This window comes from Odontesthes bonariensis, chromosome 11, assembly GCF_027942865.1.
Source record: "Odontesthes bonariensis isolate fOdoBon6 chromosome 11, fOdoBon6.hap1, whole genome shotgun sequence".
Lineage (NCBI taxonomy): Eukaryota > Metazoa > Chordata > Actinopteri > Atheriniformes > Atherinopsidae > Odontesthes > Odontesthes bonariensis.
In genome coordinates, this window is record NC_134516.1 from 29708930 (window position 1) to 29725503 (window position 16574).

The following is a 16574-nucleotide window of genomic DNA, read 5'->3' on the forward strand; positions in this document are numbered from 1 at the left end:
AAAGCATTGTTAGACAGGAGAAAGTCACTAAGCTGTTGGTACACAACTTTTTCTAGGACTTTGCCTAAGAATGGCAGGTTTGATATGGGCCGGTAGTTGTTCAGCACTGTGGCATCAAGATTGCTCTTCTTTAGAAGAGGCTTAATGACAGCGGTTTTTAAGGCCTTTGGAAATGTTCCAGTCTGGAGTGAGATGTTGACTAGATGAGCGAGTTGTGGTAACAAACTGCTCAGCACAGACTTTAGGAATCTAGTGGGCAACTCATCAAGGCAGCACGTTGATGAACTCAGACTGCAGATGGTCTCTTCGACTGTTTTGTCAGTAACAGGTGTGAAATGTGTCAGCTCTTGGTGTCTTGCTGGCTGCAGAGTAGTTATTTGTGTTGTGGAAATTATTGCATTTTTAATGCCTTGAACTTTGTCATTAAAGAATGTTGCAAACTCATTACACTTAGATGTAGAAATGAGTTCTAAAGGCAGTGAAACTGGAGGGTTTGTTCATCTGTTTACTGTAGCAAACAGGACACGAGAGTTGTTACTGCAGTTTTTGATAATTTCAGAAAAATAACTCTCCCTTGTTCTACGCAAAGTCTGGTTGAACACACATAGCTTTTCTTTGTAAGTCTCATAATGAACCTGGAGCTTTGACTTGCGCCATTTCCGTTCGGCTCTCCGGCACTCCCTTTTTTGTGCCCTGACCGACTCTTCTTTCCTCCATGGCGCCCTTTGCCTACTTTTAACCATTCTAACCTTGACAGGAGCAATGGTATCCAAAACATTTAAGAGACTTGATGTGTAAGAGTTCAACAGATCATCAACATCAGAACACAGGGTGTTCTCAAACCTAATCATTTCCATAAACTGTGTCCCTGTTCTGTCATTTATGAGTCTTCCCCGAACAACTGCAGACCCAGCTGGTGTTTTGGGTAAAGTAGATAGGTCGAAGAAAACACAGAAATGATCAGATAAAGCAACATCGACGACATTTACGTTTGAAATAACAACATTCCTTGAAATGAGCGCATCTAGAGTGTGCCCTCTGTTGTGGGTGGGCTCAGTCACATGCTGAGTTAGACCAAACATTTCAAGGACAGCAGTGAGCTCATTAGCTTCCTTGTTATGCGCTACGTCCACATGCACATTCAAGTCCCCTGTTATGACTAAACAGTCAAAAGCAGTGCACACAATTGAAAGTAGTTCAGTAAAATCATCAATAAAACAATTCTGTGGTGGTTTATAAATGGTGATATAAAGTATGGAAGATTGTTTTATCTCCATTTTGAATGACACATACTCAAATGATGAAAAAAACCCAAATGACAGCTTGTGGGTGGGTATATTGTCCCTGAACATGGCACAAACACCCCCACCCCTCTGGTTTTCTCGTGTTTCAGACACAAAATTGAAGTGAGGTGGACTAGACTCAATCAGGACTGCATTAGCTGTGTTTTTGTCGAGCCACGTCTCAGTTAAAAACATAAAATCAAGATTGTGAGAGGAAATAAAACTATTAATTAAGAATGATTTGTTACTTAAAGATCTGACATTGAGTACTGCGTGTTTGAGATTAGTTATAGTTGAACTGGATGCTGTGTTCTTGCAAGGGATATGTATAAGATTTCTCTGATTGGACAGTCTGATTGTCCCTGTCTTCCCTCCATCCTTGGACCTCTGGTTGAGATGGTGTTTACCAACATAGAGGCCCTTAGCGTCCTAGACAACAGCATTGACGCTGTTGGAAATGACAGCTGTGGGCACCGGTGGTGGGGGCCAAGCTGGGGGGGGCTTTGGTCGATGGAGTAGGCTGGGGAGGGAGAGGGGCTCAATGATTCTTTGAAGATAGAATTCTTGATCTTGCCATGTTTGGCGTGAGAGGAACCATTCTAATCCCCGATTTCACCAAGCTTTCAAGGTGATCAGGAAATCTCCTGGGTGACGGTGGAGAAGAGAACGATGGTGAAACATTTCTGGAGGGTGTAGATGCAGCAGGTGGGTCCCAGGCCTGTGGTGAGGCCCGTGGTGAAGGCGATGGTGGAGCTGCTGAATCCTGTGTTTGGGATGCTGGAGGTGCTGCTGTGGCTGCTGTGGCTGCTGTGGCTGAATCCTTTGCTGGGTCCTTGGGTGGCGAGGCAGGAGCTCTTCTCTGGCTCGTCTTTTCTCTCTGCGGCAGCACAGGACCCGGTCCTGGTCCTGGTCCTGGTCCTGGCCCTGGCCCCTTCTGATGCCTCAGAGCGTGGAGAAGATTATCTGTCAGTCGTCTCACTCCACCTCTGTTCAGGTGTGGGCCTTTTCTTTGAAAGAGATCATCTCTTTGCCAGAAAAGATTAAAGTTCTCAATGAAATGAGGTCCTCTGGACTCACAGACTTTAGACAGCCATGTGTTCAACTGAAGCAGCCGGCTGAATTTGTTGATCCTCCTGTCGATGTTTGGGAGAGGTCCACTTATGAATGTTGGTATCGTCACTTTTTCAAGACTCTCAAACAGTTTCTCAAAGTTTTTTTTTAATATTTCAGACTGATTCTCTCTGATGTTCACTGCACCCACATGCACAATCAGCTGTTTCACCCCTTGGTGTTTTGCCAGCACCTCTGGTAGTAATCTTGTGATGTCAGAGACAGTGGCACTTGGATAGCTGCATGTAACCATTCTGTTTATGTTTATATTAGATATGGCTCTGTCTCCAAGCACAAGAGTATCTTTGACCTTGACACTTGGCACAGTTTCTCTGTCCATCTGCTGCTTTGTACCATCTCTCTGTCTGTTACACTCAGTCACATTTGGCTCTGACAGTGGTGAAAATCTGTTTGTTAACTTTATTCCGGGTGATGTTACATCTCCTCTGTTGAGGGTATGTGGCACTGAACCAAATGCATTTGCAAGATCCAGAAATATAACATTGATACTAATCTTAATTTTAAGCAACACGTTAAAAAAGTCACAAATACAATTAAATCTAACTTATCAAATTTCAAACATATGAGACCCTTCCTGACTATGGAGTCAGCAAAAACTTCTACGCATGCAGTGATACTTCCTCGAGTTTCCTGCTGTTATACAACATGGTCACATACATCAGAGTGCAAAATCTTGGACTTTGATAGCTATCAGCTGTTTTTGGATGTCTGTCTCATCTTTCAGGTTTCCAAAGGATTAGCCCCTCCACTATTACAGGATTCCATAAAGACAGAATCCTCTAGAGTAAACACCAGAGCACTAGAGGAGACTGATGTGCAATGATGCAGGACTAAGTTTGGCCAAATGGTGAAGTCCATCAGAGGAACAGTGCTGGAACACACTGCCAACTCATGTTAGAAACTGGGACAATTCCACCACCTTTAAAAAGACCCTTAAAGGCCTACAGAAAGGTGATTTTTTGCACAAAACTGAAATAGCAGATCGATTCCTTATATACCATGGAATTTTTTTATGATTTTAAAATAATTTTAGGCCCCTGGATAGTCCTGATTAGGCCCAATAAACTATCACCACATTTGACTCGAATTTGGCAAACTGGAACGACAGGTGCGTGACGTCGCGAGTGCCAGCTGCTGGAACAATCACCAGTAGTTCTAGTAGCGAAGCCAGCAGTTTGCCAGACCTGGACAGCTTCTTCACGGCAAATTTCGATGTGTGCCGCGGGGACGTCGCTTGGAAATATAAAACGTTGGGTTCAGTGCAGTTTTTATTGCGAGTAGATGTACAAAGTGCGTGTGTTGTCCTCAGCACCAGCAGCTCACACCACCGGGGACAGAGGAAGCAGAGAGACCTGCGGTCTTGTGTCTGTGTCTCCCTGTCCGCCTGCCTCCTCTCTGGTGAAATCAGCCGGAGCGCATCCCGCCGTGTTCAGCTCCCTGCGGTGCGGACACTCAGAGGGAATCCACCTGGCGGAGAGCGGACACACTCTCCGCCAGGTGGAGAGTGGAAATCAGCTGGCAGAGCGATCATGTCCACGTCGGGGTTCTTGATGATCGCTCCGACCGCAGTGAGCAACGCACTTCCGGTTATTTTGACAAAATAAAATACCCGTTGCCTTTTATCATAGGGAAAGCCATTACGTGCTGTTGTTTTGAAAACAGGAAGTGAACTTACCCTCGTTGTAGCTAGCTTGAAACTGCCGTTTTGACAGGAAATGACGGTATGCCGGGTTGCCACCGTCCTGCAGTGCTTCTGTCTCGGCTTGTACGGTGTCGCGGGGCAACTGATTTGTCACTCACAAAACAAGTTGAATTGTCGCTAGATTCAGCCAGATTGAGCCCGAAAGTCGCTAAGTCGCTAGATTATTTTTTTTTGTCGCCAGAGATGGCCAAAAGTCGCTAAATCTAGCGACAAAGTCGCTAAATTGGCAACACTGAGGCAGCCAGGAAAAACCATGGCACATGTGACGTCGCACGGAAGCCCCGCCCCCAGTCTGGAATTCAAGGAAGGTTTCCTAGCGGCAAATTCAAAATCGCAAATTTCATGCGTTTATGAAATGTTTTGGTGTGGAGTCCAATGATCATTATTGTTCCTCTGTGTATGTATTATCATTATGTATTGGGTGTAGTGTCAGCTTTCTGTAGGCCTTTAAACAGTGGTTGAAAACAGCCAGAGCTACTCTCATGGGTCACCTCTCCATCTTTTCCCTTTTGTGTACGGACTCTTAACTTTGATGTGAATCTTTCTAAAGATTTTCTGTTTGTTCTTTAGTTTTTTGTCATGGTGTATTGTCTGTGTGTTTTTATGATACCTGCCTGAGGACAACGGATAAAATTTAGCAACTGTGCTAACTCCGGCATATTTACATGGATGCTTTGCTGATATGTTGATTAATGTGCAGAGTCCTAACCAAATAAATAAGAAATAAAATAAAAACCTCCTCCACACTGACCTGTGGCCCGGTGGACCCAGAGGATGAGCCGGCTCTGTTCCTGGTGGAGGGGTTCTGCTCCTGGTTCTGCTCCTGGTTCTGCACCTGGTTCTGCTCCTGCTTCAGCTCCTGCTTCAGCTCCTGGTTCAGCTCCTGGTTCAGCTCCTGCTTCAGCTCCTGGTTCTGCTCCTGCTTAAGCTTCTGCTTCAGCTCCTGCTTCAGCTCCTGGTTCTGCTCCTGGTTCAGCTCCTGCTTCAGCTCCTGCTTCTGCTCCTGCTTCTGCTCCTGGTTCTGCTCCTGCTTCAGTTCCTGGTTCTGCTCCTGGTTCTGCTCCTGGTTCTGCTCCTGCTTCAGTTCCTGGTTCTGCACCTGGTTCTGCTCCTGCTTCAGCTCCTGCTTCAGCTCCTGGTTCTGCTCCTGGTTCTGCTCCTGGTTCTGCTCCTGCTTCAGCTCCTGCTTCAGCTCCTGCTTCAGCTCCTGCTTCAGCTCCTGCTTCAGCTCCATTCTGGTCTGACTGATGGACTCTGCAACTGTCAGCACATACGATAAGATCCAGCTGTGGCGTGCAGCGTATTAAACCACACCCACTTTTCTTCTTCTCTTGATAACCTTTCTGCACAGTTTTTAACCATCCAGTCACATTCCATTAAGGCGAGACACGGCAGGCAAAAACAGTGATTTTTCAGATGTGTTCTTTAGACCTGCTATGAAGAAAACGTTGAAAACATAAATTAAAATGTTTATTTTATTACATTTTGTTTACTCGCGGCAGTACGTTTCCCCCGAATTGACCAAAAAGTTAGCATTCCAACGCGCCATGCTGATCTTCGTCTATTTATTGAAGTCTGTCATGACCGGTATCGTTGGAAAGCTCTGAGTCTCCTGCACAATAACATGTCACCCAAATAACGGCACTTCCTTTCTATCAGTAACCAATCGTGGATGTCTAAAGGCAGATTTATAGCTAATGACAGAATCTCATTGGCTGCTGCTCGTTTCTGCTAACGTGATTCGCTCAGATGCAACACATGTTCGACTCTGACACTTCTGTGTTTAGCTTTCGCTGAATCTCCGAAAATGCCCCGTAACAGCGCAACTTTCACAGAAGAGAAAGCAACAATTGAGCTTTGCAAGATGCAATAAAAGAAAATGACGGAGTTAATGACGGTGCCTGTGCGACACAGCAGTGGCACCGTCATAAGTCATACATGTTGCACGTCTCAATGAATTGATATGCCATCTTTTAGTGGTTTGAGCTTGTATTCTTTATTAATATGATTATTTTATTCAATATTAGTATTACTAAGGGCCTGAGCATTTATTCTGTTTTTGAGCAAATACAAATCCTATTTAAATCTAGGACTGGGCAATTAATCGAGTTTTACGATTTCTCGAGATGTTTTATGAAATCGAGAAAGATTTTGACATATCGAATTTCTCGAGTTAATGCTGTAGAACAGCGATTCCCAACCTGGGGTGCGCGCCCCCCCTGGGGGTGCGCCAGAGAGGTCAGGGGGTGCGCGAGACCTCTTCGGGTTAGAGGCATTTAAACGGCCGGATTGTGTAATGATACGCTCATATCTATTATCTGCCGATGGTTCAAATCATTCGAGATCGTAAAGCCTGTTTTGCATCTCACAGCCTTTAATAAACGATGTAATACACATGACGTCGTATTGTATAATCCAGTCCCATCAAAGCAAATCATAATAGCTATGAAAACCTTAACTATTTTTTATCTGTATCAGCCTCCGTAGTTAGAACGTTCGAATACTGACTGAGCCCACCCACACTTTTTCCCGCACAGTTAACGTTAAGTTAATGTTAGTAAAAGAAATGACATACTTTTGAAACTATGGCTGACAAACGCAAAAATGACACCGACAGCACAGCTGGGGTGAAAAAGACAATTAGGACCTACAATGAGAGCTATATTATGATGGGGTTTACCCTGGGAACAGACAACCGACCGGAGTGCGTGATATGCGGTGAAAGGTTAGATAATGATAGCATGAAACCCAGCAAAATGAAGCGGCACCAGACGACAAAGCATCCTGAAACGGTTGGAAATGATCGTAGTTTTTTTCTAAGGAAAGAACAGCTTCTTAAGGCAAGCAAGCCAATGGATATCAGAGCCGCGTTTAATAGGGCTGGCAGTGATATGCAGAAGGCTACTGAAGCCTCTTTTAAGTGTTCGCTTTTAATTGCAAAAGCAAAAAAACCTCACAGCATTGGCGAACAGCTCATCAAACCAGCTTGCATTAAATTAGTTGAGAAACTGTGTGGCCCACAGGTGGCAGACAAAACTAAAAACTGTGCCACTCTCGAATAACACAGTGAAGGACCGAATCGATAAGATGGCAAATAACTGCGAGCAACAGCTGGTAGAAAAGCTTAGAAAGGGGCAGTTCGCCATACAGCTTGATGAAACTACAACTGTAGCAAACGAGGCTGTGCTCATTGTTTATGTACAATTTATTGAGGGGGAAGATCTGAAGCAGGACATTCTTATGTCTGTCAACCTTACCACCACTACCAGGGGTGAGGATATTTTTACAGCAGTGGATTCTTGCTTCTCGTCCCAAAAGCTTCCCTACGAGAAGGTAGTTGCATGTTGTTCAGATGGCGCTGCCTCGATGATGGGTAAAAACAAGGGCTTTAACAGTCGCTTGAAAGAAAAGGCCCCACACTGTATAATATTTCACTGTATGATACACCGCCAGGCACTGGCCAGCAAAAAACTGTCTGACGACCTCAGTGAAACACTCGCGACTGTAGTTAAAGTCGTGAATTTCATCAAAGGTCGCGCCACCAGACAGCGTCTGTTCGCAGATTTATGCGAAGATGAAGCGCACCAAACACTCCTCCTGCACACAGACGTGCGCTGGCTCTCACGGGGCCGAGTGCTGGCGCGTTTTGTGCAATTGGGTGAAAAAGTAGGTGAATTTCTCAAAACTCACAGCCCCTCACTGTTAGAGAAGATAACTGAGTCATTCTGGGTTAAAACTGCATACCTAGCCGACATCTTCAGCCTGTACAATGAAACGAACAAGCGTCTCCAAGGCGCGGAGTCCAACATCATGGAATGTAAAGAGGCGCTTGACACATTCGTGGGTAAACTTGAGTATAGGGTTGGGAAGATGGAAAGGGGAGAGCTACAACAGTTCCCACTACTGCTGAAACAATACAGAAATGATCCTGAAACGATCCCTGTATCTGTCCGTCGTGAGTTTACCAGACACATGAACGCATTGCAAGAGGAGATTAAATCACGGTTTGCCGACACAGATGAATACGTTTCGAAGGAATCGTGGGTGTTGGATCCCTTTATTGCAAAAGTCGAGGATGCGCACTACCTTGATTGTGAAGACGAGCTCACCGACATCCAGGCCAACTCTCTGTCAAAGAGATATTTCCAGGTAGCCCCACGGTATTGCATTTAATATTGTATCACTTGCGATGTCTAATAAGCCTCTGTGCTCGCGCTACTTGGGGTGTTGGATATATTTAAGCATAATTCAATTCATTCTTTATTTATTTCATTCAAGGAACACGGATTTAAAAAGTTTTGGATTGTGAAGGCACCCAGCATTGCTCCAAGACTCACACTACATGCCACAACAAGGATCATACTCCCGTTCAGTACCACATATCTTTCAGAGACGGCCTTCAGCGCTCTTGTTGCAATCAAAACTAAAGCGCGCAACAGACTGGAGGTGCACAATGACTTTAGACTGGCTGTCACTCAAATCACTCCTGATATTCCAGCCCTGGCTGTGGCTATGCAAGCCCAAGGTTCTCATTGATAAATGTAGGCCTATTAATGCCATGCACAGTAAGATATGAAATAAAATGTGTTCAAAAATTTGTTAAATAAAATGTGTTCAAAAATAGAAATATTTTTTTTGGGGGGGGGGGGGGGAGAAAAAAGGTTGGGAATCACTGCTGTAGAACCTAAATTAACAAGATTTCGTCACTCTTATTTTCCTTCTGTGCTGTGGAGCTGTCCGCTCCCAGTGTTTCCCATACATAGACTAATTTGTGGCGGTGCGCCACAGATTCAACACCGGCCGCCACATATTGCGTTTCGTTATTATTATTTTTTTTAACGCTATTTAAAAAAAATACTCGTATTCGTTAAGCTGCATTTCCTTTCCCTGCTCTCCCTCAGTCTCTCTGTCCCTCGCGTCTCTCTCGCATAGCCTACTCACACACACACAGCCCCTCCCCTCCGTGCTTCCCTGGAAGCTTGCTAGCTTCAGCGTCGCGTTAGATTAGCTCTATAGCTCTGGCTCAACCGAAATAAGACGACTGCCGAAATTCACGAAAGGTTGGTATCACGTGCACCTTTATAAAATCACACATTAAAAAGTCCTATAAAAATATTTTATATTTTGAATACAATGTTGTCCCGTCCCGTCCCATAGCAAACAAGCGATTACGCCTTCTTTATAAAGTTAACTAGTCGCAAGTTTGTCGTAAAAAATAAAATAAAAATGTAGTTGGGTTGTCGAGGTCATAACACTAGCAGCTGTGAATCAAATAAAGTAGTTTTTTTACCTCTTACACTGAATGTTTGCTGCTTCAATCCAGATGAGTATTGAAAAATATTTTCCGCGATTGAAAGAGAGACGTGCGTGTTGAGGATGAGTACCAGCCTGAACCGGAGGTATCAGTCTGAAACAGATCTGAACAGTCCGATCAGTGTAATTACAGGGTCCCCCCAGGATTGTTAAACCTAAATTTAATACTTTTAAGACTTTTTTTATTGCCTTTTCAAGTAAAATTTAATACTTCTATCGCACCCATTATTTAAATAATATTGAACGACATTCAATAAAGAAAACACTTAAGTTTTATCACATTTAACCCATTTTACCTCTTAAGAGATTACGTCTCTGTTTGGCAAAAGAATGTACATTTATGGAAAATACAATTAAAAACACATTTAAAGTTGCATTATAAAATTGCCGATCCAGTACCTTACATGCAAGTCCAACTGTTTGGACTTGGTGGTCTTGTTAAGGCTTTCGTCGAACATAACGATGAAGGCATCTGCGCCATTGACTTCTTTCGTCATTTCTTGAGTAATAAACGGTGCAAGACCAAATTTTGTAATACAGTGGAAACCGCTTATAGTGATCACGTTGGTCCAGAGCCAATTTGAACACTATAAGCGGTTGATTACTAAAACCGAATTTGTACTGTATTACAGGTATTTCACTTATTTTTTTATGCAGAATATCAACTAAATGCCATTTGTATCATTTTTCTATGAGAAAAATGAAATGAATTCATTTCATTTTTCTCATAGAAAAACGTTTCCAAAAAAGCTATCCGTTTAAACGGATAGCTTCAACATTTACTGAATTTTATTATCATGCAAGTTTAATTACAGTACTGCGCAGTGCGCAGACATACTGTAGGCTAACTCAAATACAGTACGTAACTTATTCTCTGCTGTACCGCTGATGCTTTTTTTTTTTACAAGTCTGAAAATAAAGTTTGAATTCAATCCGCCTTTCAGCACCCCTGCTCGGATCTATGCTCCTCCGTGCCGGTGTTCTGTCGATTTGTGCTACTTGGCGTGAAAACAAAACTTAGAAAATCGGCTTGGCGCATGCGCAAAACCACAAAGTAGCAATTCTCGACAAGTAGGAGAAATTGACTGAACACCGGCCTCCCATCTTACAAGAACCAGTCTGGAGCTTCCAGCGGTCACACGCGCATTCAATCCGCTCTCCAGCACCCATCCTCGGACACATGCTCCTCCATGACTTCCTTTTTCCAGCCATGATTCGCGCGCTTACTGCCCGGTGTCAACTCGTTACGTTAGCTAGCGAGGCAGAAGCTTTCCCATGCTACACTCCTCGTTCTAAATGACGGCGCCACGGCACTCTAGGTTTGTACGTCTATGGGTATTGACGTTCTGTGCGTCATCTTCATTATGAAAAAAAAAACTTCGTCATAATTTAGGTTGCACACGGATGTTTTTTGAAAATTCCAGACTTTCAACAGCTAATTTAATACTTTTAAGACGTTTAATGCTGGACAACTAAATTTAATGCCTTTTTAATACTTTTAATAACCTGCGGGTACCCTGATTTAGCTATGTTATTAATTTGTTTACAATGATGAAGATGTGGAAATAATCTGCAGATCAGCCGCACCTGTGTCACCCACCGTGACACAGGTGTCACACATCCTTACGTCCCCCATCATTTTCCTTGATGGAGAAATTATCCAGGTTCCCCCGTGGCCCACCACCACACATTGCCTTCACATCTGTGGGAAACACTGCGCTCCACTATATAACTGTCTATCCTCAGATTTTATGTTTGAATTAACAATAAGGCAATATATTTCTTCCTTGGTCTGATAATGTTAAAAATGGTGCATACACACTTTGTTACTAGTACCTACCTCTAGGCACTTGGCTGCCTACCTGTTTGCATTTCAATAAAAAAAAACAAGCTGAATTTGGTGCGATTTATTTTTTTAAATTATTTTTTCCTGCATAGATATCGAGATATATATCGTATATCGAGATACAGCAAACACTAATCGAGATTATTGTTTTTCTCAAAATCGCCCAGCCCTATTTAAATCTTTAAATGTCGTTTTCTCAAAAATCAGTTTTTTGTATTTTTCCAGTATCAATATCTCAGCCTATGGAGCACCTACTAACACCAAACTTTCCAGTGATACACATATCAGTATTCTGAAGATATTAACAGAAGGATTTGTTGATAAATAATTCCTGGCCTGATTTATGTGACATAATAAAAAAAATGGCAAAAATCGATGTTTTTGACTATGGACTATGGACAGTATATTTGAAATCCCTCTTTTTCTTTTCATTTTGTGTGTAAACATTTTGTGTGTAAACAAAATGAAAAAAGAATTTTGCACCTGGTTTTATCATATGTTCAGATCTATCTTCCGGAAATACTGTATATGCAAATGTGCACATATATTTAATGAGATCATGCCTAATTTGCATAATTAAACATACAAATTTCTAAAACTTGTAATACATTTTTTTTCATACTTGTATAAGTAATCAACTGAGGAAGTTTCATGGCTATAGCTATTATTTTAAAATGTTACCCTATTCACCTGTAGTGTCTCGCCTTAAACTCATTACTGTGGTTATTATTTAAATCCCTGTGAACTTTAAAATGCTTCTTTAAACCCCAGTTAAACACCCACTAAGGTCACAATTCAAAATATTTGTAGCTTTTTGATCAAATTCAGAAAAATTTTTTTTAATAATAACTCCGTTTTCAATGTGGAAATGGAAAGGGCGAAGCTGATGACATGTCCTTCTACAAATCCCCTAGTTTTAAAATGGCGGAGCGACATAGAGACATTCATTGGGGTGTAACACTCTTATGTACATTCGCATGCTGAATATAAAGAATATAAGAAGAACACTGCACTTTTGTGATGGAGGTAATACTTGTGAATGATAAGACTCAAATTTGTTAAATGTCCCATGGCATGAAAATTTCACTTTCAGAGGTTTTTGAGCCTTAAAATGAGTTCCTCTAGCCTCCTTAAGTCAACCCAATGAGTAGAAATTGCGAAATGTATTCACTGAGCAGTACAGCATTTCCTCCATGTTTTGAATAGAGCGCCTCCAAGTGTCTCGTTGACTCAAGGCTCCTGGTATGACGTCACGCCAGGATAGAGCTCATCAAAATTTCCCACCCCCTCTCTCCGCCACGCCCTCTGTCTCCACCCACACCTGCATTACCTTACCCGCCCAACTCATGTGGAGTAGACCGAGACTCGCCAAAGAAGAAGACTCGCCACGACTGAAGACAGTCACAGAAGATACAGCAATGGCTTCCAAACGACGTTACCATGCGAAATGTACTGTGCCAGGATGTGAAGATGAAGAGAAGAATATGTTTCCGCTTCCATCCTCTGTCCCTTTGAAAACGGAATGGCTTAATTTCATTTACGAGGGACAGGTGCCCATGAATGTTCCAAAGAGCGTCAGTGTTTGCGCAACACATTTCACAGAGGAATGCTTTCACAACTTGGGACAGTACAGGGCAGGTTTTGCCCTACACCTGAAGTTGAAGCCTGGATCAGTGCCAATCCTTGCCGGTCCATCAGCTACCCACAGCGATCAAGTAAGTCATAATTATTTGGAGCCGCTAGCACTTTATGGGTGACAGCTAACTAGCCAACATTAGCTGTGGAGGTATTTATCCATGAAACCTACACTGCGCTACAAAACCAATACTCTGTTAAACTGGTTAGATTTGGAAAATTGGTTGTAAAACAAGACATTTGTCTTTTGACCAAGTATCTTACGTGTAGGGACTACATACAGCATGAATACTTAGGTAAGCAAGTCTAGTTATGTTCTGCGGCTAGATACGTCTGTTACACGGAAAATGACGCCCGACGAAAACAATTCATATTTTGTAAGCCTTTCTTTCGATTGGTGACTTTATATTTTGTAAGCATTTGTTGCGGTTTGGTGACCTTTTATTTTTATTTATTTTTTTTTTTTTACGTCGAGTTGTTTCTGCGTCTTTCGTGTGGGATACGCGATCGGGTGTTGTGGCTAGGTGAAGGGTGTTTAGCAAACGTTTGCTGACTACCCTCGAACATACACCATCATGTATCTGTCAATTCAAACACAGTTTTGACTTCAAATCTGTCGTGACTCGTCAGTTTATCACGAGTGTAATGCTCGGCTTTCGAACCATGAGATGTGTGCTCTCTGTCTGCATCAGGTTCACTTTCACTGGCCAGCACATCAAGTGCTCACGTCCAGACATCCCGGAGCAGGGATGCTGCCTGCCAGACTGAGCCCATTGTCTGTAAATAGGACTGCAGCCACACCGAAGAATGTTGTCTTTCTCTATATTGGAATGCTTTGCAGGTGAGATGTTTTACCTTGTAGTTGTTGAAAGTTTTTGTTGTCTGAAATGTCATTATTGAGCCGGGTTTCTCCCGCACTATAAGGCACGAAACACCTAGACCAGGTCCCCTGAAAAGATTGTCTTGTGAATGTAATTTATATTTGATTTACCAAAAAATGTATACTTTTAGGGGGTTTTCAGATCATAGTTCCTATGAAACTTCACAATATATGAAAAGCTTTTTCCAAAATGCTTTATACCTACTTTAAAAAATATTGTTTTATTTGTTACTACCATTAAAAGCAGCATTTAAATGTTTCAACATGTTATGTAAATCTCAGCTAATATCACTTTTCCTGATGCTTGAAATCAGATTTAAAAAAAGTAATGAGAACAGCTTTTATAGCATTTTGGAAAAGAGCTTTTCATATGCTCTCCCATGATGATGCATGTGTCTCTACCAGCTAACCCCCACCACCATGACAAATGAAAATTCTGTGGGAAACACCGTTTACACATTGTTTCTTGTACTTTCAGACTGTACTTGGCGGCGATCCACTTTAATGAAAATGCGAACCGACCACAGGCCCAGACAGCAGACGGTGTACCTCTCTTCAAAATCTCCTTTCCCAAATCCAAGAAGGGAGAGTGCACAGTCAAACGTCAAAAGACTAAGCCAACCTTTGGTAAGACCTCAAAAGTTCAAGAATTCAAGTCCAACTACTTTTGCCTGTATCAAATTTACTGAGGTTAATTCCAACAAATAGGAATACAAAAAATGTGGGAAATATAAATCTAAACAAACATAAATACATAGAACAAATATAAATATATAAATAGATATAAAAATAAACATTGAAATGTACAAATGACTAACTGAAATATACAAATGTTGTGCGTGTACAGTGTGTATGAATGTTCTGTGTGAAAGGGTATGTGGATGTCCTGATGGACCTAATTTTTCTCATGCGAGGCAGTCTAAACCCGGTGCAGTGTCCTTCATCATCGGGGTACTCGGCACGGATACGCAGGACCACACAGGCAGGAATGACCACTCTGATCCGGCGACCCAAAAAGCCCCAGCACCACGCCACGAACTGCCTGTAGGCCAAATACCTGAAGCGCCTGGAAGAACAGATAGAAAAAATGACACTTGCAGAGAATGCTGTTGTTCTTCTGTTATTGCTATGTTGTACATATTTACATATTCCTATGGATTATTCTTGATTGTGTTTTAATAATGTCTTGTAAATAAATCTACAAACACTCTTCATACTGTCTGCATAGTTGAATTATCAGGCTCTATTGGGTGGGTATACTGTAAACTCTATGTATGTGGCTATGAGTAATTATTTTACAGCGCTTACCGATGCGTTCTTCTCAGGCGTAAACTGCCAAAATGGTGCCTGTAGACTCGGCCAGCGGTTTGTAGCGAATATACATTGAGACAGACCGGCTCAAACCCTGGATGATCCAGCATACATGCTGGCTCTGCCGCCACTTCTCCTAGTAGTGCTGTGACCTAATAAAGATTAGAACTAGACATGGTAAGTGTCATTTCAGGAACAGGTAGATCCAAATGTTTACAGTGTTACCTGAGGGATCTCCATGCAGCATCTACTCTCCCTTTCTGTGGGCATTGTCTCGCAAATTCCACATTGACACCTATTATTAAAAAAAAAAAAGGCAGTGTAATGATATTCTGTTTTCAGGTAATGCCGGCAAATATAACAATGAAACATCTTTAGTGGCAAGTAAATGAGTTAACAGGTGAGCATGAGAATAATTACATGCTGGTCAGAATACTATCATGTTTTTTGCATGCCATAGGCTACTGTATAACTACATGGGCAACAAACAGCTGGCTGTTCCCAGTGAAGACGGGCTACTAAAAAGGTGTACACAGAAATCTGTAGCATAAGTTTCACTTCGTGTAGTTACACTTTGGATCCAGCACCTGGTCAGGATATGATGAGGAAGTTTTTTTTTTTTTTTGTATATTACAGCATGTAAACCTTTTTGTCTAGAAAACTTGGTTATAAATCGCTCCCCTTATGTCAACACTGGGTGGAGAATCATTTGCCAAACAGGACAGTGTTTGTGGGGGTAAAAAGTCCATTACCCACCGGCGTTTATTAGAGTTGTTTTTCATAACACGTTGGCAATGTGTACTATGGGAAATACTTTGGCAGTGTTACTGTTGTATAATGCAAGGCGACATTGAGAAAGTTACTTGGTGTAGAGACTGGAGATGCCAGCAGCCATACTCACTAATGTTAGCACTGCAAATACGTGCCCACATTGCAAAATAAGTTGGGAACTTATACGTTTTGTAAGCAAAAATAATATTTTAGGTAGTCCTGATGTAGTGACTACAATTTCTGCTCTTATTAGGCTACCGTAGGCTAAGCCACTGCTAGTATCTGCGCACCTCAGTGGTTCGGACCGACCCAACAATAAACGTTTCCAGACATAACATTTCAAACTCACCATTCTGAGACGTTTTGCTGAAGGCGCTGCTGATCTGCAGTTTGTTGCTGAACTGCCTGCGCCTCGGCTTCAGGGTCCGATTCCGTGTCGAAGGCAAACGGTACGATCGTTTGCTCACCTGCCATTTCTATTTTTTTTTCCTACTAGCAGGCAGCTAACATGCGCGGAGCCAAAACAGAGAATCAGACACGCCCCCATTCAGCCATGACACACCCCTCGCGCTCCTCCTTGCTTCTCATTAGGAAAACAGGGCACTGGAGAAGCGCTGAAATGCGCTTTCTTCTAAGAGGCCAAATCTGCGTTTTCCGGGTGAATTTTGAGAACGCCTGGGGGTATAACATCCTGAAGCCTCC

At 42.5% G+C, this 16574-nt stretch overlaps 1 protein-coding gene and 1 long non-coding RNA gene across 2 annotated transcripts in view; both read left to right on the forward strand.

Moving 5' to 3' along the window:
• Positions 1-16574, forward strand: part of LOC142391893 (uncharacterized) — a gene marked incomplete at its 5' end in the record, with an annotated part of 72445 nt that overhangs the window by 38930 nt on the left and 16941 nt on the right. The window lies entirely within an intron of this gene.
• LOC142391896 (uncharacterized) lies at positions 13673-14695 on the forward strand. The gene is made up of 3 exons (XR_012770628.1): positions 13673-13751; positions 14269-14417; positions 14638-14695. It is a non-coding gene; the product is annotated as an uncharacterized LOC142391896 (long non-coding RNA).